This window comes from Macaca thibetana, chromosome 8, assembly GCF_024542745.1.
Source record: "Macaca thibetana thibetana isolate TM-01 chromosome 8, ASM2454274v1, whole genome shotgun sequence".
NCBI lineage: Eukaryota > Metazoa > Chordata > Mammalia > Primates > Cercopithecidae > Macaca > Macaca thibetana.
In genome coordinates, this window is record NC_065585.1 from 127734936 (window position 1) to 127757669 (window position 22734).

A 22734-nucleotide genomic window follows, 5' to 3' on the forward strand; every position below is an offset into this window, starting at 1 on the left:
AAAGGAGAGCATGAGGAAAAAGAGGATAGAAACAGCAGAAGTTTTGCAGGAAGTTTTAGAAGAATCAAACTTTTCTTTTCTTGACTATCAGCCTCCAAAGGGAAAGCAAAAAATCGATGTTAATGTATTTTCTGCTTTACAAATCATCCGTCTGATAGGGAAAATGCAGAGTGGATTACATAGCCTCCTCAAGATGTTTCAAAAGAAAAATACCAAAGGTAGAAGAACCATAAGTGGAAGGTGCTACACACAGACCATGGAAGCATTCGACAGGTGGCAGAATTAACCCTGGTAGATTTGATTTATTATCCATTAGGGATCATTCACTTCCACACCACCCCACTGTTAAGCTATTTCCATATATAAACTATACTAGCGCTATAGTATCTGCATATAAAGCCTCTATTTATTTGCCCTTACCAATTTCTGCTTTCTTGTTCCTTATTCAAATAATTCTCTAGTTAATAATGGATAAGCAGTCTTTTCTTCCCTTCTCCTATATTTCTATGTGAGTTATTTTACACCTGAACTGTAACTATGCTGTTTCATAGGAAAGTATTCTTTGAACTGACTGCAAATATTTTATTTTATTGTTCTAATAATCATAGCAATGTTAAACATAAAGATCATTCTAACATGTGTGTCATAAAATGGAAGTCTTGTTTAACAGAGACCATTAGAATAGAATTGTTGTGATGTTAAGATTTACTTTTAAATTTGATATGCATAAGTAATTGACAGAATGACAGATCTCCTAAGGTAGATGATGGATTATACCAGAAGCAACATGTCAAGTTCTCTCATTTAAGATTCTGAGATTCATTTTGTTAGAGCTGTGGTTTTCAAACAGGGATTTTGTTGGCGTGAAGGGCAGGAGTATGGGTATCACTGGAAAGATGATATTAGAACTATCTGGAGAGGTTTTTCAGGTTTCAGTTTTCAAATTCTGATTTACCTACAGGGAAAAGTTGTAGACACTAAAACAATTCCCCTAGGCAAGCTTAATATGCATCCTCTACTCCCATCCTTTATCCCCCCATCACCAGACTGAGAGGCACTGTGTTAGATCATTTTGCTTATCCATTAGACAGACTTCGTTGAGTAATGGACAGGGTGAGGGACAGGAGTCAGTCTGTACTGAGCACTATGTAAATGTGGTTGCCGTACTGGCCACTTTTCATGCAGTGGGGCTCAAGAAGGTCTCTAGCAATGGTATCTCTGAAATCTTTAATTCCCTCAAGTAGGATTTAGGGAATTAGCAGTCAGTGATTCTAACAGTGAATGATCTAAGTTGTCCCCAGGGACACTGGATAAAGGAATTATTGGTCTCCAAATGGCCTCCTTTTGCAAGGTGTTGTATAATCGCAATAAGTACTCTGAATATATCATGCTCTTTGATTGTCAGGCCCTGGGGATGGTTTGCTCAGAAATACAGTTTGGAGCAGAAGTGACCCGTTAGCCATTTACTAATTTAAATCTGTTGTTACTCAGAAACATTGTACTGCAAGATTGAAAATCTGAGGAAATAGTCAAACAGTCTAACCATGAGAAATATGTTTATAGAGTTTAAATATTGAAACACTGAGCAAGAAGGTGGTGACATCACCTTGTTCTTTAAGGTTTGATTTCTACTTCTCTTACTCTCCAAGTGAAAATTGTGGCCTGTATATCTTTATTTCGCTAAAGTATAATTAACATATTCTAATTTTTTATGAGAATGAGAAGCAAGAATTGAAAATTAGTTGCATATATAGGGGACCATTAAACAATATGGGGATTGGGGTCCTGATCACTACGCAGTTGCAAATCTGTGCATTTGCAGTTGGTTAATGTATCTCTTAAACCTCTTTTGACCTATAAGTTTCTCTTCTACCTCTCTTTTCTTTCCTTTCAATTATTTGTTGAAGAAGCTGTTGTTGGTCCTGCTGTCCGCTACAGTCTGGTCTGTGCTGATTGCATCCCTGTGGTGTAGTTTAACGAGTTCCTGTGTTCTCTGGATTGCTGTAAATTGGGAGTTGGATTCAGAAGTTACATTGTGTTCATATTCCGATTTTATTACAAGACCGCTTTATGGGCAGTGATACGTTAATCATCCCACTTTTTGTTATGTTAGCAATCACTGATGCTCAATGTCTGGATGTGGCAGCATGTTTTTCAAATGAAGGTTAACAGGAATATCTGGATGTGTGACCTTTTTAGAAAAAAATTAATCCACTAAAAATGAGCAAGAGTAGCAGCTACCCACTTTAGATAGGATATGTGTTCTCTGGACCCAAAAGTCCCCATAAACCCACTCCCCAGTTGTCTGCGCTTGATCTAGGACTTCATGTGTATTTTCTGCTAATCTCCAATAGGGCTTTACTGTCTCAAGCAGAATCTGTCTAAATGGAAACAACATAAAGAGTTGAAGTTTTTCATTTGTTTTTGTTTGTTTTAATTAAAGCTAGTAAACAGAAGGATTAGAGTAGAGCAAGAAAGAAATACAATATTGAGGAACATATTTATACAGAAGAATGAAAATACTTTTGGTAGTAGAAAATAAAAAGTAATAAATATGAGTAACTAGTAAACCAAACATATCATACATAGTTCAAAGATTTGTAGTTTGAATATATACTATGTCAGAATGACAACTCAAGGAGAATTTAACAATCTCTCAAACATTTCTCTTGCAAGAACTAAAATATTTTATCCATGTCCAATCTAAAGTCATGATAGGTTTAATTTACTCTAGTCTAGCAGTATCAAGGTATGATTTTCTAAATACAGTTCTACTTTGCCAAGTTTGAAATTATTTTAGTTTGACTAAATTGTGTCTTCATCCATCCTACCTCCATCCTTCAGTTATGAATCTGTTATAGTAAGATGCCTCTGGCTTTACAGTAAGTTCTCTGATCGTCTGAATCTGGCTAAATTGTTTATAAATACAAGGAGTTTTTTAAGCCATAAACAATGTCCCAGAGGAGAAGGTAACCAACAAACATTGAAGTAAATCCTAGTCAGAAAGCTCATTGAAACCCATAAAAAAAGAGAAGACAAATATTCTCCAGTCTAGTTAACCACAATAATAAAACAGTAAGATCATTTTGAAATGGTAAAATTACTTTGCTCCTAGACAATCTTATTGAACATTATCTTGGTTTTATTCCTTAAGTCTCCTATGAATAATGAAAATTATTCTTCTAGCCTAACAGATGTTAAAATAGTATTTCTTCAGTTGAAGCAAAGCTTATATTTCCACTGTCAACACTTTAGGGAAACAATAGCATTTTGGGGAAAGGAAAGAAAGAATACTAAAATGTTACTTAACAATAACATTCTACATACTATTCTAGAAACAGAAAGCTCATTAAGAACATACTAAAGAGCTCCACATGTGATTTCTGAGGAGGTTTTTGGAGGAATTATTTGTACCCAAAGGAGCTCTGCATTCATTTGTCAGAAAGAGTGACTAGTCAAAGACAACATACACAGAAAAAGAGAGCCACAAGAAAAAAATTAATAGTTTTTGTATTTGGACATGGCAGCCAAACCATTAGCCATAGATTCAATCATGAAATAAATATTTACTAAACACCAATTTTGTGATAAAATCTATAGAAAGAATGACACCTGTTTTTGAAGAACAATCTCATGAGAGTGACAGACTCAAAATATGCGTTACAATAACATGTGGTCAGTGTCAATACAAACACGAACAAATTGTTCCTAAAACACAGATGAATGGGTCAATTGTTTTGCCTAGGGGAGTCAAGGAGATATTCACAGAAGGAGTAAATTGTGATGTGAGACTTCAAGAGTAAAAGACAAGAAGAATGGGAGGTAGGGAGTAGCAGAGAGACAAGAGCCAGCACAAAGGTGCAAAGACAGAAATGTACATGGTGCATCCTATATAAAACTGTGCAGAATATAAGATTTGTAAATGTAAAATCAGCTGGGTGTGGCGGCTCATGCCTGTAATCCCAGCACTTTTGGAGGCCGAGGCGGGTGATCACTTGAGGTCAGGAGTTCAAGACCAGCCCGACCAATATGGTGAAACCACATCTCTACGAGAAGTACAAAAATAGCCAGGCGTGGTGGTGTACACCTGTAGTCCCAGCTACTGGTGAGGTTGAGGCAAGAGAATCACTTGAATCCAGGAGGCAGAGGTTGTAGTGAGCTGAGATCATACCACTGCACCACTGCAACCTGGGCGATAGAGGGAGACTCTGTCTCAAAAATAATAATAATAATAATAAATAAAATAAAATAAATCAGATGAGTGGTTTCTGGCATTAAGTGGCTCAATAATATCAGAGTTTCATCTCTAAAATTATATTGGTTCCTCATGCTTGTAATTTCAAAGTCACAAGATGACTGCTATAACCACAGAAGTCTCATAGCCTCCACAGTGGAAAGAATTAGTGAAGGAGTTTCCCAACAGTATCTGTCTTCTTTTGTCATGAAAGTAAAACCTCTCCCAGCAATGACCAGTGGAGTTTCGCTTACATTTTACCAGCAAGAATTACATTAATGACCACTCCTAGCAGCAATGAAGTCTAAAAACAGAGATGTTTTGCAGGCTCTTGGCTTTAGGATTCTCTCAGCAAGAGAAAATGGAAAAGTGGATACTAGATTAGGTACAAATTCCAATGCCTACTATCTCTTCAACAGATGGAGAGAAATTAATGGCAATCTAAAATTCTGTAGCCAATGACAGTATCCATTAACAGGGTGGGAGAACCAGGCCAAAGTAACCTCTCAAATGAGAATATAGGAGAGTAATTATATATAGGAAAGAGGGAAGGGCTAATGATGGAGAAGGACACAAGAAAAACCTCTGAAGTGCAATAACATGCAAATGGTAAAACTAAATGAAACCACTGGGAAACATGAATACACCTCAACAGGTAAACCTTGACTGTACATAAATGATAATGATAACAATAACAACAATGAATTTGCTTAAAAGAGTAAGAATAAGTGAAAATCCTAAACAACAGTAACATGTGTGATTAGATAGGATAATAAGAGCTAAAGCATTCTAAGATTCTTATATCCTTCAGGTGGAAGATATCCGTACTGCTTAATATTGCATTAACAATGTAGGCTTGTCAACATTTTAAAGATGGCATTTAAACAAGAGCTTTTCTGCTCCTTTTCGGTCTTTCTCCCTCCTGGTTTTGAAATGGGAGAGTTCTGTTATCCCCTTCACTGGGCGTGCAACAGGGGTGTGGCTCACTTCTTCGGTGCCCAGCTGCTCCATCCCTAGGGGAAGCATGTAGATGAGCAGGTGCAGAGGTCATGGGGAGCACTTCTAGGTGCTGACCCCCTGGTAGTGTCTAAGGGTGAGTGTTTATGACTCGCAGAGTCCAAGTGGGCATGTGTTACCGAGGGTTCTTTCAGTTTTGCCATCTATAGGCAACTTGTGTTAATAGCTAAATTAGACCCTCTGCCTTATTGCAAGGGCAAAGGACTTTCTGTATCTTGAGCTCTTGTCCAGTGTACCAGAAAAATTAGATCACATGTGGGCTTGGAGGATAAATGCAAGGTTTTTATTGAGTGGTGGAAGTAGCTCTCAGTGAGATGGATGGGGAGCTGGAAGGGGGATGGAGTGAGAAGGGGTCTTCCCCAGGAATCGGGCTGCCCAGTGGCCAGACTCTCCTCCAACTCCCCACTGCCAAACTCCCCTTTTGGCTTCCACATTGTTCCACCATTGCTGGTCAGCTGGTGTCTCCTTGTGTGTTCCTCTGCTCCTCTCAATGTCTAACCCCACTTGCGTGTGTGCCCACTAAAGTCTTGGGCTTATATGGGCACAGGAGAGAAAGTGTAGCAGACCATAGTGGTCTTGGAAAATGCAACATTTGGGCACATAAAGAGGAGTGCCTGTTCTCTGTTAGGTCCATGGCACAGGCCCAAGGGTGGAGGTCTCACCAGGGACTCCACCCTTCTCTACCCGGCACTTCCCTGCCCTCCTCCTCCCATTTTACTTCGATCTTGGTTGGGTCAGAGACTTGTTAACAAGGAGTAGGAGGGATGCTCCCGAAGGGAGGGCAAGTACCACACTCCTTTTCCAGCAGAGGGCAGCTCATCTCAGAAAATACTGGAGGAACTTTCCCTTTAAATGATGATGAAAACGGAAATTAACATATTGAATTGAACATTCTAATTTCTAAATCAAGACTATGGTTTATGTAGTTCCCAAACTCTGGGTGAGTTAGAGTCATCTGGGGAGCTTGGTAAAGGTACGCATGCCAGGCCCTGTCCTATTTTTGTTCTGTTTTACCTTAATGTAGTTATAAGACATCATATTACCTAACAGTTATCAGACATGTTATGAATTGCCTGCACTCTTATCTAGCACTAAGGGTGAACTTTGCTTATTTCATTTTTTGTTGGGGGTGGGCAGTTGTAGTAGGCTGTTCTCACATTGATACAAAGAAAATACCTGGGACTGGGTAATTTATAAGAAAAGAGGGAATTGGCTCACAATACCGCAGGTTGTACAGGAAGTATAGTGGCATCTGCTTCTGGAGAGGCCTGAGGAAGCTTCCAATCATAGCCAAAGGCAAAAGGGGAGCAGGCACATCACATGGCAAAAGCAGGAGCAAGACAGCAAGGTGAGAGATGCCACACACTTTTACATGACCAGCTCTCACAAGAACTCACTCACTACTGATGTAGCCTTATTGTCTGGGGTGACACCCAAGGTTAGTGGTCTCATGGCCACACAGATCAAGGACACAGACACAAGAAGAGCGAGGCTAAGTGGAAGTTTAATAGGTGAAGGAAAGAGAACAGCTCTCTGCCTACAGAGAGGGGTCCCAGAAAAATGGGTTGCCAATGTACAGTGAAATGCAGCAGGGGTATATAGATGAGCTAGTTGTAGGGGTGTTGTCTGATCTACATAGTGCATGAGAAACTGGTTAGGACCTTGTGTGCCATCTGTATAGGGTACAAATCTCGGTCAGTCCCTGCCCCAATCTTTTATTATGCAGGTAGATTCTCTGAGCTTCTCCATGTTGCCGAGTTGTTTCTTACTCTGCACATGCTAACAAAGAAAGATAGAACTTCCATGGTGGACATGCCTGGCCCCCAGGTAGCCCCTTTCTATTGGCACAGCTGCCATCATTCCCCTGTGCAAGCTTCCAGCTTCCTTATCTACGTTTGCAGCTTGATCTTTCAGGCTGCTCTTTGTTAGAAACAAAAACTGATTTCTAGGGCTGCTTTTTGTTAAAAGGGAAGTTTTGCCACGGACTGTTTTGCCCTCACTATCTGCCTAAATAATTTCTTTCTATGTTCTATATCACTATCACTAGGATGGTACCAAGGAGTATGGTGCTAAACCATTCATGAGAAAACTGCCCCCCATGATCCAATCACCTGCCTCCAGACCATGCCTCCAAAATTGAGGATTACAAAATTGAGGATTACAATATGAGATTTGGGCAGGAACACACACCCAAACTCTATCAGCAGTTTTTATGGTTTGATTTAAAAGCATAAAAAGACATGCACATGAGCTGTCTATTCATTTTCTTTGCTGCACAGTCTGGCGTTGGGATTGTTTACCCTGATGGCTAGATGGGCTGCTCCTTCCAAGATAGCTTTGCAGTTCTTGGAAGAGACATCGTGAACAATCTCAGTGCAGCAAGATTCACTGCACATCAGCAGCCCTTGCGGCTCCTTGACAGTGTGGACCAGGAATTTCCAGAAGCCGCTGGGCAGCATGTGTTTTGTTTTCTTGTTGTCCCCATAACCACAGTTGGGCATCAACATCTGACCCTTAAATCTTCTCTGCACCTTGTCATCAATACCTCTGGGTTTCCACCAGTTACACTTGACTTGGACCTGTCCGTCTGACTAGTGCCAGATGAACTTCTTGGTCTTCTTTTTGACCATCTTGGGCTTTAGGAGGGATCTGCCTTTGGTCTGATGCCAAGTAGGAGATGGCTTGCACCTCGGTTGGCAGCGCCATAGAAGAGAGCTCATCAATGTTGAACAGGCAGAAAAGACAAATATAAACTTGATTTCTGATGACAGTTTATAAATCCTGCTTATTCAATGACCCATCACATTTGTATGTTAAAAAGTTAAACACAAGCACTAAGAAAAAGAGAAATGGAATGTCAGACTTTCAAAACAGTAAAGAATAAAAAAATTGAAAACATTAAAATGTATCTCTTTGGAGGAAAAGAGGAAATAATAACTAAGGGAAAGTAGATTGTATTATTAAGGCAAATGATTCTAGCTGTTCAATTTATCCACCCCAAAATGTCAGTGGCTTAAACAATTAAAAGTTAATTATCGGTCAGGCGCAGTGACTCACACCTGTAATCCCAGCATTTTGGGAGTCCGAGGCAGGCGGGTCACCTGAGGTTGGAAGTTCAAGACCAGCCTGACCAACATGGAGAAAACCCACCTCTACTAAAAATACAAAATTAGTCAGGCGTGGTGGTGCGTGCCTGTAATCCCAGCTACTTGGGAGGCTGAGGTGGGAGAATTGCTTGAACCTGGGAGGCGGAGGTTGCAGTGAGCCGAGATTGGGCCATTCCACTCCAGCCTGGGCAACAAGAGTGAAACTATGTCTCAAAAAAAAAAAGTTAATTCTCAGTCACCTATAAGTCCAAAATAGGTGTTCCTGGCCTGATGTCTTTTCTCTAAATAGTGACGCAGACATCTAGGTCTTCTCTATCTTTTGGTGACCATCCATCTTGCAGGGCCAGAAGCTGAGATAGGAAGTATTTTAGTTAACTTTTACTGTGTAATAAATTACCCCTAGATGTAGAAGCTTAAAAAGACATGCACATGAGCTGTCTATTCATTTTCTTTGCTGCACAGTCTGACATTGGGATTGTTTACCCTGATGGCCAGATGGGCTGCTTTTTCCAAAGTAGCTTTGCAGTTCTTGGAAGAGACATGATGAACAATCTTAATGCAGCAAGATTTGCTGCACATCACATCTGGGGCTGCATTCATCTCAAAGCTCAACTGGAAGAGGATTTACTTGCAAGCTCACTTCCACCACAGGTACCAGGTGTAGAATGATTGCACCTATTGCCTTAATCAAATCACAGCCAAAGCAGGCAATGACCAGCCACATCATCAGGCTTCTACAATGATTCTTGGCCCAAAAGCATTTCCCTCTAGCTTAACAGATAGTTCACGTCTTTTCTCTTACTCCATATAACTCGATTCATGAGATTGACATGACTAAATTACCTCCAGGACCTTACAAATAAGGATATCTCAGCATTAGATTTTTTTTCTTCGGCTTTCTAATTCCTGAAATACAAGAAAGTATGTCAGAAGCCATTTGAAATGGGTGTCTGGTACCTGATGAGACAAGCCTTATACCTATCACTCTTCCTAACCACTCAGTCACTTCTTTCAAAGTGCTCCTACTCCACTGTTTCCTACTTTCTTTTGGAAACTCCCCATCCTTTACCTGGGGAAGAATTTTTCTCACCTCAATCCCTTTTTGTATCTTCCAATGTCAAGTACTTCAAAAGTGGGTGAAATCTAGGCTCAAGATGAAGGATGAAAGTGTTGATGCAACATTTTCTAAACTCCCGAGTGAGCCAGTTCCAAATATTTCCTCCCTACTGTGCTAGAGGGAGAGTATAAATAATGGATCCTGTTGTTTTTTAAATTAGCATATGGTTTTTAAGATAACAGAGATAGCAATAGTATTTATGAGCATTTTTTAAACAATACATTTTGTTTTCTAGTGTTCAATTTTTTTTCTGTAATTAAGAAAATATAAAAGCAACTGATCCACTAAAAGTTCAGGCCCTATTTCTGATATAGCACTCTCGGGACAAATTATCAGGGAAAAGAAAATGATAGTTCCCAATGATAGAAAGAATGGAGAAGTTATAGAAGATTAGACTTCAGTCATAGGCAATGCATATCCTGCTTTTATGCATGAACTTCTGAAACCTAGCTGGACTTCTTGTCTCCCCCTCTTTAAAAAGCGCCCAAAGAGCACATCAGTATGGATTCAAAAGGGGTTACCACCAATGTTATCATCAACAGTCATAACCAACCTATGGGAAGAAACCTTGAATCCCAACACAGGGACAAGACTCAGAGACCGAGGAGACAGGATGTTGGTGCTACTAATTCTTTCTTTGTGCACCTCACTGCCGGTAAAAGCCCTGTCACGTAAGAATGTGGTATTGTCATTGATTTAGTTAGCTTACATAATTGTGTTAGGATGGTTTGAATGAAGCCATATTTTTGCTGTTGGGCTTGAAGAAGTAGCAAGCAAAATCTTTCCCAGGGTTTTTCTCAAGAAGACTTCTACTGCTTCATCGGATTTTAAATTTCAGGTCTTCCTAACCAAAGACAGACAGCCGCCTCAGACCTCTCATATCCATGTCTCGCCTGTTCTGCCTGTCCCTCTGTGAGAATTTAGATGGACTATCTATATCTCCTTTTCAATTGCAGCCAGCCTCTTCCATTCTGTACTTAGTTGTGCCTCTGATTTGTGAAACTGTGTTTGTCCAACTCTTATTTTCTTTTATTCAAGAGTTTGCTCTGAATTATACCTTTATTCCACACACAAATTTCAGTGGATTTAAATTTTTTTTTTTTAATTATTAGACTTTAAGTTCTGGGATACATGTGCAGAACATGCAGATTTGTTACATAGTTATACTCGTGCCATGGTGGTTTGCTGCACCCATCAATCCATCATCTATGTTAGATATTTCTCCAAATGCTATCCATCCCCTAGCCCCTCATCCCGCAACCAGCCCTATTGTGTGAGATTCCCCTCCCTGTGCCCGTGTGTTCTCATTGTTCAGTTCCCACTTATGAATGAGAACAGGTGGTGTTTGGTTTTCTGTTCTTGTGATAGTTTGCTAAGAATGATGGTTTCCAGCTGCATCCATGTCCCTGCAAAGGACATGAACTCATCCTTTTTTATGACTGCATAGTATTCCATGGTGTATATGTGCCACATTTTCTGTATCCAGTCTATCATTGATGGATATTTGGGTTGTTTCCAAGTCATTGCTATTGTGAATAGTGCTGCAATAAACATATATGTACATGTGTCTTTATAATAGAATGATTTAGAATCCTTTGGGTATATATCCAGTAATGAGATTGCTGGGTCAAATGGTATTTCTACTTCTGGTTCCTTGAGGAGTCGCCACACTGTCTTCCACAATGGTTGAACTAATTTACACTCTCACCAACAGTGTTAAAACCTTCAGTTTTCTCCAGAACCTTGCCAGCCTCTGTTATTTTTTGACTTTTTAATAATACCCATTCTTATTGGTGTGAGATGGTATCTCATTGTGGTTTTTATTTGCTTTTCTCTAATGACCAGCAATGATGAGATTTTTTTTATGTTTGTTGTATGCATAAATGTCTTCTTTTGAGAAGTGTCTGTTTATATCTTTTGTCCACATTTTGATGGAGTTTTCTTTTTTTCTTTTGTAAATTTCTTCCTTGTAGATTTTGGATATTAGCCCTTTGTCAGATGGATAGATTGCAAAAATTTTCTCCCATTCTGTAGGTTGCCTGTTCACTCTGATAATAGTTTGTTTTGCTGTGCAGAAGCTCTTTAGTTTAATTAGATCCCATGTGTCGATTTTGGCTTTTGTTGCCATTGCTTTTGGTGTTTCATTCAGCTCATGTGGATTTTTATTCATGGTTTGAATTTTGTTTGTTATGGATTGAAGTCCTTTCTGGGTTTCTCCACAGTGTCACAATACATGGGTGAGAAGTGAGTTTCATTAGAGGAAGAGATCATTCAGAAGGCCAGTCAAGGCAGAAATACATTTGATCTTTTGATCTATAATCAGTTGGAGAGGCTTGCCAGAGCCATAATTTCTGAAAGACAAAGAAAGGATTCTAATGCATTACGAGAATCCTTCTACCATGGATCTCCCTTCTAAGGAAAGGAGTCATGTCAATGAAGAAATCAACAGGTACGTTGTGCTAGGCAAGCTATTTACAAGAGTTTTCTGGAATCACCAAGTGTCCTGTTCTTGGAGAGCTTGCATTCCTTGGTCCTCTCTGCTCGGGGCAAAATATAGAGGGAGGAAGGTCCTGCTCCTGGAGTTGAAGGTTTTTGGGGACTGAGTTGATTGGATTTGGTCCTGTTGTTCTAGGCAGAGAGACAGCTTGGTTCCTAACCACCTCATTGTCCAGGAAAACCCTTCATGAACTTACAAGTTCACTTTTGGATGACTCTACTTAATGTGCCATACCTTCCTTCCTCTATTCTCCATCACATGGCCAAAATATCAAAGATCCACATTAAGAAAGACCTTTTATGATAGTCTAAGGACATCTAACTTATCCTAACACCAAGCAGGAGAGAGACTGATGGTGTTTTGTTGTTGTTTGTTTTGAATTAGGATAGGAAAGCAGTGATATATGATTAAGCAAAATATCATTTATGCATTCAATAAAGATGTATTGAGCACCATTCCCACAGAGAGACACTCCTTTTAAGCTGTGATTTTCCACAGTGGCAGTGTATCAAATGCCCTTAGGAGGACCCCAAACTTCCAGCAGGCAAATGAGAATCAGCAGTCAGGCTTTCTCCACCTCCATAGGCTTCCCCTCAGTATTTGGATAAGCTTCAATAAAGAGTACTCAGCTTTGTGTCTGAAATCCCTACACTAATCAATGACTTTTAATGCTGGGAGTCTGCCGTATGCCTCCACAGAGATGAGGCAGAAAAAGAGTGAAAAAACACACTGTTAAAAGACTATTCCTGAATATGATGAAACCGTGAGTACCACTCCTTTTAAGAAAACTGAAAAAAATGAGATATTTGAAGTTTATATTTTGGTATAGTGGAAGGTGAAATAAAAAGTTCCATTGTATGATTTTTTTCACATAAATATACTTTCCTCCCATGTTTATATCTTTGCCATACCCTTAGATACAGAAGAAAACATAAGCCATCCATCTGTCCAACTACAGGTAAACAAATAGGTTTCTAATGTCCTTCCTACATGTGAATTGGAAGAAGTCAATTGAATCCTAAGGTTTAAATAGCATTAAGATGGGTCAAATGTACAGAATAAAAATAACGGGATTTTCAAAAAGTAATTCAGAAATCTTATATGATCATATTTTTATGTGTGCTTTAAAAAGCTGTAATACTATTTACCCTCAAAGATTATTTTTAAAAGAATTCTGTACTAAATTGATTGCTAGCCTGTACAGCTTGATAATTTGTCCTTTGTGAATCATTTAAAGTTTTATAGATTTAAGTAAAGCCAGAAAAAACTGTATATTCACCAACATTACCCCAGTGTGTAACTTACATTCAGGGAGTGAATTAACTATGTTGAGCGAAGCATTGACTCCTTCTAGCCACAGGGGTAACATTGAGGAAATTACTGCTCCAGCATAGTTTGTAGCACCATGCGGGTCAAGAAAAGTTAGAATATCTACAAATTTATGAAATTAACTCCACAATAGTGATTTATACAGACAATTTTCTTTTTTCTTTTTTTTTTTTTTTTTTTGGAGATGGAGTCTTGCTCTGTTGCCCAGGCTGGAGTGTAGTGGTGTGATCTCGGCTCACTGCAACCTCTGCCTACCGGGTTCAAGCGATTCTCCTGCCTCAGTCTCCCAAGTAGTTGGGATTAAAGGCACGCACTACCATGCCTGGTTAACTTTTTGTATTTTTGGTAAAGATGGGGTTTCACTGTGTTAGTCAGGATGGTCTCGATCTCCTGACTTCATGATCTGCCTGCCTGGGCCTCCCAAAGTGCTGGGATTACAGGCATAAGCCACCGCACCTGGCTGACGATTTGCATTTTTAAACTTTTTTTTTTTAGACATAGTCTCTCTCTGTCACCCAGGCTGGAGTGCAGTAACAAGATCTCAGCTCACAGAAACATCCATCTCTCAAGCGTAAGCAATTCTCCTGCCTCAGCCTTTTGAGTAGCTGAGATTACAGGCGTGGGACACCACGCTGGGTTAATTTTTGTATTTTTTTAGTAGAGATAAGGTTTCACCATTTTGGCCAGGCTGGCCTTGAACTCCTGACCTCTGGTGATCTGCCCGCCTCAGCCTCCCACAGTGCTGGGATTACAGGTGTGAATCACTGCGCTCCGTCATTTTTAAACATTCTTAAGGCAGTAGGGGATTGCTAGTTTTTTATTTTGATTTACATGAAAGTTTAAGTTTTTAGTGTCCAGTTCCAAATTGCTCACAGTAAGTTATATATTAATTCCTCCAAGGATTAATGGATTCTACATTTCAAAAAAAAAAAAAAAAAAAAAAAGATGAGAGACATCTCTTTGTTAAATAAGTTTGGTAAACACAATATTACAGAAAGTTAGGTCTTTTTATTGAACAAAGTTACACTTTTTTTTTTTTTTTTGAAATGATGTCTCACTCTGTTGTGCAGGCTGGAGTGCAGTGGTGTGATCTCAGCTCACTGCAAGCTCCGCCTCCCGAGTTCACGCCATTCTCCTGCCTCAGCCTCTCAAGTAGCTGGGACTAACTACAGGCGCCCGCCACCACGTCCGGCTAATTTTTTTTTTTATATTTTTCAGTATAGATAGTATTTCAGCGTGTTAGCCAGGATGGTCTGGATCTCCTGACCTTGTGATCCGCCTGCCTCGGCCTCCCAAAGTGCTGGGATTACAGGCATGAGTATACTCTTTAATAAAGTATAATGAATTGTGATTTTCCAGAAATGAAACTTGGCATTTATCAAATATAGATGACCAAGTTATTCGTCTTTTATTTAAATAAAGTACCATTAACATATTGCAGAATACTAAGTCTTAGAGAACAGCTAGTCTTATCTATCATAAAGTGTTTGTATTTTCAAATCACTCTCCATTTACAAAGCAGAGTCGCGAAGTGTTACAGTAGCTCTATAGCAAAGACAGTGCTCAAATTTTTATGCCGTTCACAGATGGAGAAAACAACTCACACCTGTTTAATGTCTGGACAAAATCCAAACAAGCAAGTATGTGATATAGAATGATAGGCGCCTGTTTCCTAATACCCTTAGGAATATTGGTAATATGTGTTTTAAATAATTCCTTTATGTAACTTTTATTATTTTATAATTATACAAGATAAAATATTAAAAAATATATTTCTAAAAACGTATATACCTTCAGATTTTATTTAAATTCCTATTTAAAAGTTCTAATATGTCCAAATCACATCTATTAAGATTAAAAAACTATAAAAGACATGACAATGAACATAGGACTTTTTTATACAGGAAATAGAATACCAAGAAAAATAAATGAGCTTTGTAATATTTTGTTGTACAGAATTATAACATAAATAAAAATGATATAAGGCAACCATAAATAGAAGTAAGTGGAGAAATACACATGTACTTGAGGGAATATAAACTGGAAAGAATTCAAATTAAAAAGTATAGCTGTAGACTGACACAGTGGTGCATGCCTATAATCTCAGCTACTCTGGAGGTCCAGGCAGGAGAATCACTTAAACCCAGGAGTTCAAGTCCAGTCTGGGTAACAAAGCGAGACTCTGTGTATAAAAAATTACAGTATATCTGTAAAAAATGTGAGAAGTAAGCTGTTGCCTTTCATCAGTAAATGTCCATTAAATTATATTATTTACTAAATAAATGTTTATGTAATGCTTTCCTTACCTACTCTAGCAGCTATGGAAGGGATATAAAGATAAATTGGATATAGCCTCTACTGGCTTCCAGCACCTTTTGTTTTGTAGGGGAGACGATTCATGTAGGTAAATGATTTTACAATACATAAAAGAAAAAGTGCTACAACAAATCATTTAAAAAAAAAAAAAGTGCTGTGTAATTTGGGAAGTGGTAGAGCCTGAGTTTAGACACTGAAATTAAATGGAAGTTCAAATTAGGCAAGGCATTTTCCTTGGTCAGACATACCAAGTGAAGAAATATGGTTGACTGGGCATGGTAGCTCACGTCTGTAGCCCAGCACTTTGAGAGACTGAGGCAGGAGTGTCACTTAAGCCTAGTAGTTCAGGATCAGCCTAGGCAACATAGGGAGACCGTATCTCTACAAAAAAAAAAAAAAAAAAAAATAGCCAGGTGTGGTGTCACACACCTGTATTCCCAGTTACTTGGGAGGCTGAGGCAGGAGGATCACTTCAGCCCAGGAGGTCAAGACTGTAGTGAGCCGTGATCACACCCCTGTATGCCAGCTGGGTCACAGAGTAAGAACCTGTCTCAAAAGAAACAAAAAAAAGCAATATGGATAGTGGTTGGATTCTCCAGGTGCTTGTCCACTACCCAGAAGACAAATCTAATTCATATGACACTAACATATCAACTGAAAGTTGGATTAAAAATCTCAAAATTAAAGTGACATGTATAATACAATTACAGTCGAAAGAAATGAGATTATTTCCACACGGAGTGATCAGAGAAGGTTTTACGGATCAGTGTAGCATTAGAATTGAGCTTCAAGGACCTCAGATTGCAGTGATTGAAGAGCTGATGGGAAGAGATTATAGACTGGTGAATAACATTTATTCATGGAAGATATACTTTCGAGTACCTGCTATGGCCCTGCACTGGTTAGTCATAAAACTACTGAAATGTAGGCCCGGCCCAGTGGCTCATGCCTGTAATCCCAGCACTTTGGGTGGCTGAGGTGGGCGGATCACCTGAGGTCAGGAGTTCTAGAGCAGCCTGGCCAATCAATGTGGCAAAACCCCATCTCTACTGAAAATACAAAAATTAGTCGGACGTGGTGGTGCACGCTTGTAATCCCAGCTACTTGGGTGGCTGAGGCAGGAGAATCACTTGAACCCTGGAGGCGGAGGTTGCAGTGAGTGGAGGTCGCGCCACTGCGCTCCAGACTGGGTGACAAAGCGAGACTCCCTCTCAGGGAAAAAAAAAAAAAGAAAAAATGCTGAAATATGTAAGACACAATCCTAGGCCTCAAAGAATTTCTAGAATACCAAAAGAGACCAAATCACAGATAGAGGAAAGTTGAGAAATATACATGCCTTTGAAGGAATATAAGTAATTAAACTGGAAAGAATTCAAATAAGAGGGTACAGATGTAAAAGTCTTAAATAGTAAGTTGTGTCAACTTCAAATTCCATGCTAGAAAGTTTATATAGGCTCTGAGAAGTGTAAAAATTTCTGTGCAGAAAGTTCTGGTAAACCCAGCAGAAACCTCCCTTTTCCTCCATTAATGTGTTGGTTTCAGTAGATATTTCTCAAGCAACTATCATTTGCTAAACACTTCAGAGATGAGTAAAATGTATTTTCTGTTATCAAAGGGCAGTAGGGAATTTGCTATGTGTACACAGAAAAGCATCAAAATAGTCCTAAAGGGGTTGAATATAGGGGAGATTACATGTGATCTGAGATCAGGATAGATTACAAGGAAAAAGTCGAGCTGGAGAAAACCATCTGATTTCAAGTTAGAAAAGAAAACCCCAAGCAGAATTTACCATGGAAGTAAGGACATGAAGACAGGAAACCTCCTAGTCGGTTCATGGAAGAGAATAGTTGGAGACGAGACCACGAAGGGAAAATGGGTCATTGTAAAGTGCTTTGAATTTCAGCTTAACTTTACATTTCATTGTGGAGGAATGGAGAGCCACATCAGTCATTGAAGTTTTGTGATTAGAGAAGAAATACTGTAAATGGCTTTAAAAGGATTAGTGCAATGAACTGAACGTTTTTGCCCCCATGTTCCCCCCAAAAATCTTATTTCTCACAAAAATCTTATGTTGAAATGCTAATCCCAATATGATGGTATGATGGTGTTAGGAGGTGGGGCCTTTGGGAGATTAGGTCATGAGGGTGGAGCCCTCATGAATGGGATTACTGCCTTTGTGTTTTGTTTTGCTTTTTTTTAAGATGGAGTATCACTCTTGTTGCCCTGGCTGGAGTGCAATGGCGTGTGATCTCAGCTCATCCCAACCTCCGCCTCCTGGGTTCAAGCGATTCTCCTGCCTCAGCCTCCCGAGTAGCTGGGATTACAGGTGCCTGCCACCACGCCCAGCTAATTTTTTGTATTTTTAGTAGAGATGGGATTTTTTCCGTGTTGGTCAGGCTGGTCTTAAACTCCCAACCTCAGGTGATCTGCTTGCCTCGGCCTCCCAAAGTGCTGGGATTAAAGGCGTGAGCCATCACGCCTGTCCTAGTGCCTTTCTCTGTAAGAAGAAGCAAGAGAGCTAGCCAGCCCTTTTTCCTTCAAGTGAGGACACAGGGAGAAATTGACAGTGTGCAACCCAGAAGACAGCCCTACCGTCAAGCTGGTACCCCAATCTCAGACTTCTAGCCCCCCAGAACAGTGAGAAATAAATTTCTGTTATTTGTAAGCCACCCAACCTATAATATTCTGTTATAACAGCCCAAACTGAGAGAACTAATAATTTCCTAAAAGTGTTGTTGTAAGAATAAATGATGTGATACAGGTCGAGAGCTTAGAAAACTGCTTGGCATGTCAGGTGTGCTATGTAGTATTTTTAATTTTAAATATTTTAATTTTTAATTTTACATGTTAAGAATTTTTAAACAAATATTGGTCTAAATTTGTTTTTCTGTTTTTATCTTATTCTTCATACAAACTTAATTTTTATTCATACAAACTTTCATTTCATTGTATGTAGGAAAATTTCATTTGTTTATAGAAACACGGCACCTTTTTCAATACAGAAGTTATATTTCAGTTGTTGATAGTTATTCATCTTTTAGAACTTCCGGATTTCCAACTTAATTAAGAAGGACCCTCTCCCCTAGATTGTAGAAACAGAGTTCTAAGATTTTTGACTAAAGGTATTTTTGTTATTGTTGTTTTATATTTTATATTTGTATCTTTTTTAACTTTTATTTTAATTTCAGGGCCACAAGTGTAGGTTTGTTACATAGGTAAACTCCTGTCATGGGGATTTATTGCACGGATTATTTAACCATCCATATATTAAGCCCAGTAACCATTAGTTATTTTTTCTCATCCTCTTCCTACATTCATAGATTTAAATGTGATAGGAAACTACCTTTATTTTCTTCTAAATGGAGATCTAGTAGTGCCAGTATCATCATTGTATATCAAATGTTTTCTCTTTGAATAATTGTAATGCTATTGTTATATATTACGTACATATATAGGGAGAGAGATTGCATTGTCTCTTCTGTTGATCTAGTATCTATTTTCATGCTAACAATGTATTGATTTTATTAAAGTGGATTGTAGTTTTTTTCATATCTCTAGTAATGAAACTCTTTTCTACTTTCTTTTCGTTTACTATGGTTGAGCATTTACCCTTTTAGTATATGAACTATAAAATAATTTGTCTCATGCCCAAAAGAATCATTTTGAGGAATTCTAATTGGAATTGCATTATAAATTAATTCTGGGAGAAATAACACACTGTAACGCTTCTGCTATGAGAACATATATATCTTTCTAGGTCTTTCAAACCTTGCTTATGTACTTCAGTGTTATTTTATAGTTTTTAAATGTAAATCCCTATAACTGTTGTGAATGAAATGGGTTTTTTTTTTCCATCTCCATTTCCAAGCACTAGTACTTAGTTTGAACAAAATGTATTGATATTTGCATATTGTACATTTTAATATTGTATATTAATTAGACTGGGCTTAACTGAGTGGTTCTTCTGCTGGGCTCAGCTGTGCTCATACATTACTTCAGTCACCCAGGAGGCTCTGCTTCAGGGAGGTGGCTTATCAAAATCTCTTTTATTTTAGGTTTTGTCCTTTTGTCTGTTTTTAAATTGGATGTGGTCTCTAGATATGCAAACATATCATCAAAACAAAACATCTCTCTCTCTTCTTTTACAATACTTATTCCAACTCTTAATTTTTTTCTCATGCTAAATCCACTGGTACCTTCAAGATCATTTTAAATAAATGTTAACAGTGTTGGAGGTCACTGCTTTCTGCACTGTGGTTTTAGTGACATACTTTTAGTGTTACATTATTTAGAATATCATCTGTGGTTAATATAATGAAAATATTTTTAGCATCCTTCAGCATGCTCCCATTGTTTTTCTGAGAGATTTTATAAGAAATATTCTTATTTTTAATAATTACTTGTGATCTAAAAGTAAATTTCTAAGCCCCCTCACACTCACCCCCCCAGCCATATGAATAGACCTCGCCTCCAGGCCAAGAGCATTCGAAAGTTAACCTAAAAATCTAGTTCAGGCCATGATGGGAATGAGTGGTTGGACATGCCTCATTTTACCCTCCTCCCTTTGGAATTCAGGCACAACTGACCAGCATTCACATTAAAACAGAGATCTTAAGACTTTATGTAGCAATAACATCAAATTCCAGTGTGACTCTAGTATAGCATCACTTGATTGCAGGCCCTTAAATAAATTGAAATATTTTGCCCACAAAGATATTTCTTTGACATGCTTTGAAATGGCCCTGCAAAGCTGTCTCTTGTGGGAAAAAAAATTATATTCCATAGAGAATCCCTTTCCCTTTCCAGGTCTTTACCCTGACCCAGGAGAGAATTGGCTAAGAATCTGGCACCTTTTTAAGTATGATAAAAAACATTTACAGTCTATTCTTCCTGAAGCCTGCTGCCTGGAGGCTTCATCTGCATAATAAGAACCTTGGTCTCCACAACCCTTTATCCTAACCCAGACTCTCCCTTTTATGGATTCCAGGTCTTTAAGTAAACTCTTTCACCCAGTTGCCAATTGGAATATCTTTGAATCCACCTATGATGTGGAAGCCCTACCCCTGCTTTGAGTTGTCCCATCTTTCCAGACCAAACCAGTGTTCATCTCATATGTATTGATTCATGTCTGACGTCTCCTTGTACAGGCACAGTGGCTCATGCCTATAATCCCAACACTTTGGGAGGCTGAAGTGGGCAGATCACTTGAGGTCAAAAGTTTGAGACCAGTCGGGCCAACATGGTGAAACCCCATCTCTACTAAAAACACAAAAATTAGCTGGGTATGGGGGTGCACACCTGTAATCCCAGCTGCTTTGGTTGCTGAGCACGAGAATCGCTTGAACCTGGGAGGCGGAGGTTGCCATGAGCCGAGATCATACCGCTACACTCCAGCTAGGGCAACAAAGTGAGACTCTGTCTGGAAAAAAAAAAAAAAAGTATAAAACCAAGCTGTAGCCCAAGCACCTTGGGTATATATCATCAGAACTTCCTGAGGCTCACAGACATGTCCTAAACATTGGCAAAATAAACTTCTAAATTGATTGAGACTTGTCTGAGATACATTTTGGTTTACATATTCTTTCAGCATTTATCTATATAACCACATAATCTTAATTTTATTATAAGAACTTTCGGTTATATTTTCTAATATTGAACTACCTTTCCATCACTGAATTAAACGTTTTAGCTCTAATACCATTTTCATGGGTTGTATTCTGTTCCTCTAAAAGACATATTAAAGTTCAAACCCAATTACCTGTTAATTTGCCATTATTTAGAAATAGGGTTGCATATATATAACCAAGTTAAGACGAGATCATCCTTGTGGGCCCTCATCCCATCTGACTGATGTCTTTATGAAATAAATAGGAGAGATAGACACAGACACACAGAACACCATGTGAAACAGGCAGAGATTGGAGTGATGCATCTATAAGCCAAGGAATGACAAGGACTGCCAGCAATACCAGATGCTGAGAGAAAGACATGCAACAGATTCTCCCCTACAGGCTTCACAAAGCTGACACTTCGATTTCAGACTTCTGGCTTCCAATTCAGAAAGAATACATTTCTGTTACTTAAAGTTATGTAGTTTGTGGTACTTTGTTATGGTACTCCTTGGAAACTGATGCAACTATCATTTTATATATTGTAGGATTCTACTTGCTAATATTTGATCAATAATTGCAATGTAAAGTATAATTAAAGTGTTTATATTTTATTGATTATGATTTCGCTGTTAAAGTTACTCTAATGTTTTACAGTTAACTGGAGAGATACTCATCTTTTTTTATGATAAGACAATTCAACCAACATTAGAATCGTCTCTTTTTTTAAAGTTAAATGGACCAGTGGTCTGGAATCATTTTGCTCCTTTAAGTTTTCCTATTTGTTTGCAGTTTCCATATGGCTACTCCCATTTCCGTGGTTATGGTTCCTTTTGCAGTCCTAACTTGTCTATTCATAGTCTTTATTTTGTAGTTTCTCTTCTTAGTGAGGAGGAGGGGTAAGTAGAGGGTTGGACAGTACCTCCACAGGAGAAAAATAAGCTTGTGGTTCCCCACCTGGTCACAGCCACTGAAGAGACTTAAAGCAGCCAAAGGGAGGCATCACAAATTGCTGGGTCCCCTGAGTCACGTGACTCTAGTGCTCCATCTGCCAACATCCAGTGACAGCATTTTCTATCAGTTACATAAATGCAAAAACCACATCAGAACTTAGAAACTTAAGATGACCACCATTTATTTTATGATTCTGGGTATTGGCAATTTAGGCTGCTCAGCTGGGCTCACACATGTGACTGTAGTCACCTCAGCCTCTCTGCTTCTGGGATGGGCCTGGGCTGTGAGTTGGGGTGACTGGCATGACTGGGCCGTGTACCTCTCATCATCCAGAAGAGCAGCATGGGGCTTGGGGTCTTCCCGGTGGCACAGGACACTGAGAGAAAGCCCCACTGTACAAAGCTTTTGGGCTTCCCTTCATGTCACGTTTCCTAATGTACCATTTGCTAAAGCAAGTCATTGAAGATAGCTCAAACAGCATGAGTGTCACTACCAATGGGCACAAATAAAAAGGAAGGGGGGAAAATTGTGATTATTTTTTGTGGTCAGCCACC

The 22734-nt window shown here is 38.9% G+C and overlaps 1 pseudogene; it reads right to left on the reverse strand.

Annotated features, from left to right (window-relative positions):
• Positions 1-7506: 7506 nt before the first annotated feature.
• Positions 7507-7971, reverse strand: LOC126960720 (60S ribosomal protein L32-like; annotated as a pseudogene).
• Positions 7972-22734: the final 14763 nt, after the last annotated feature.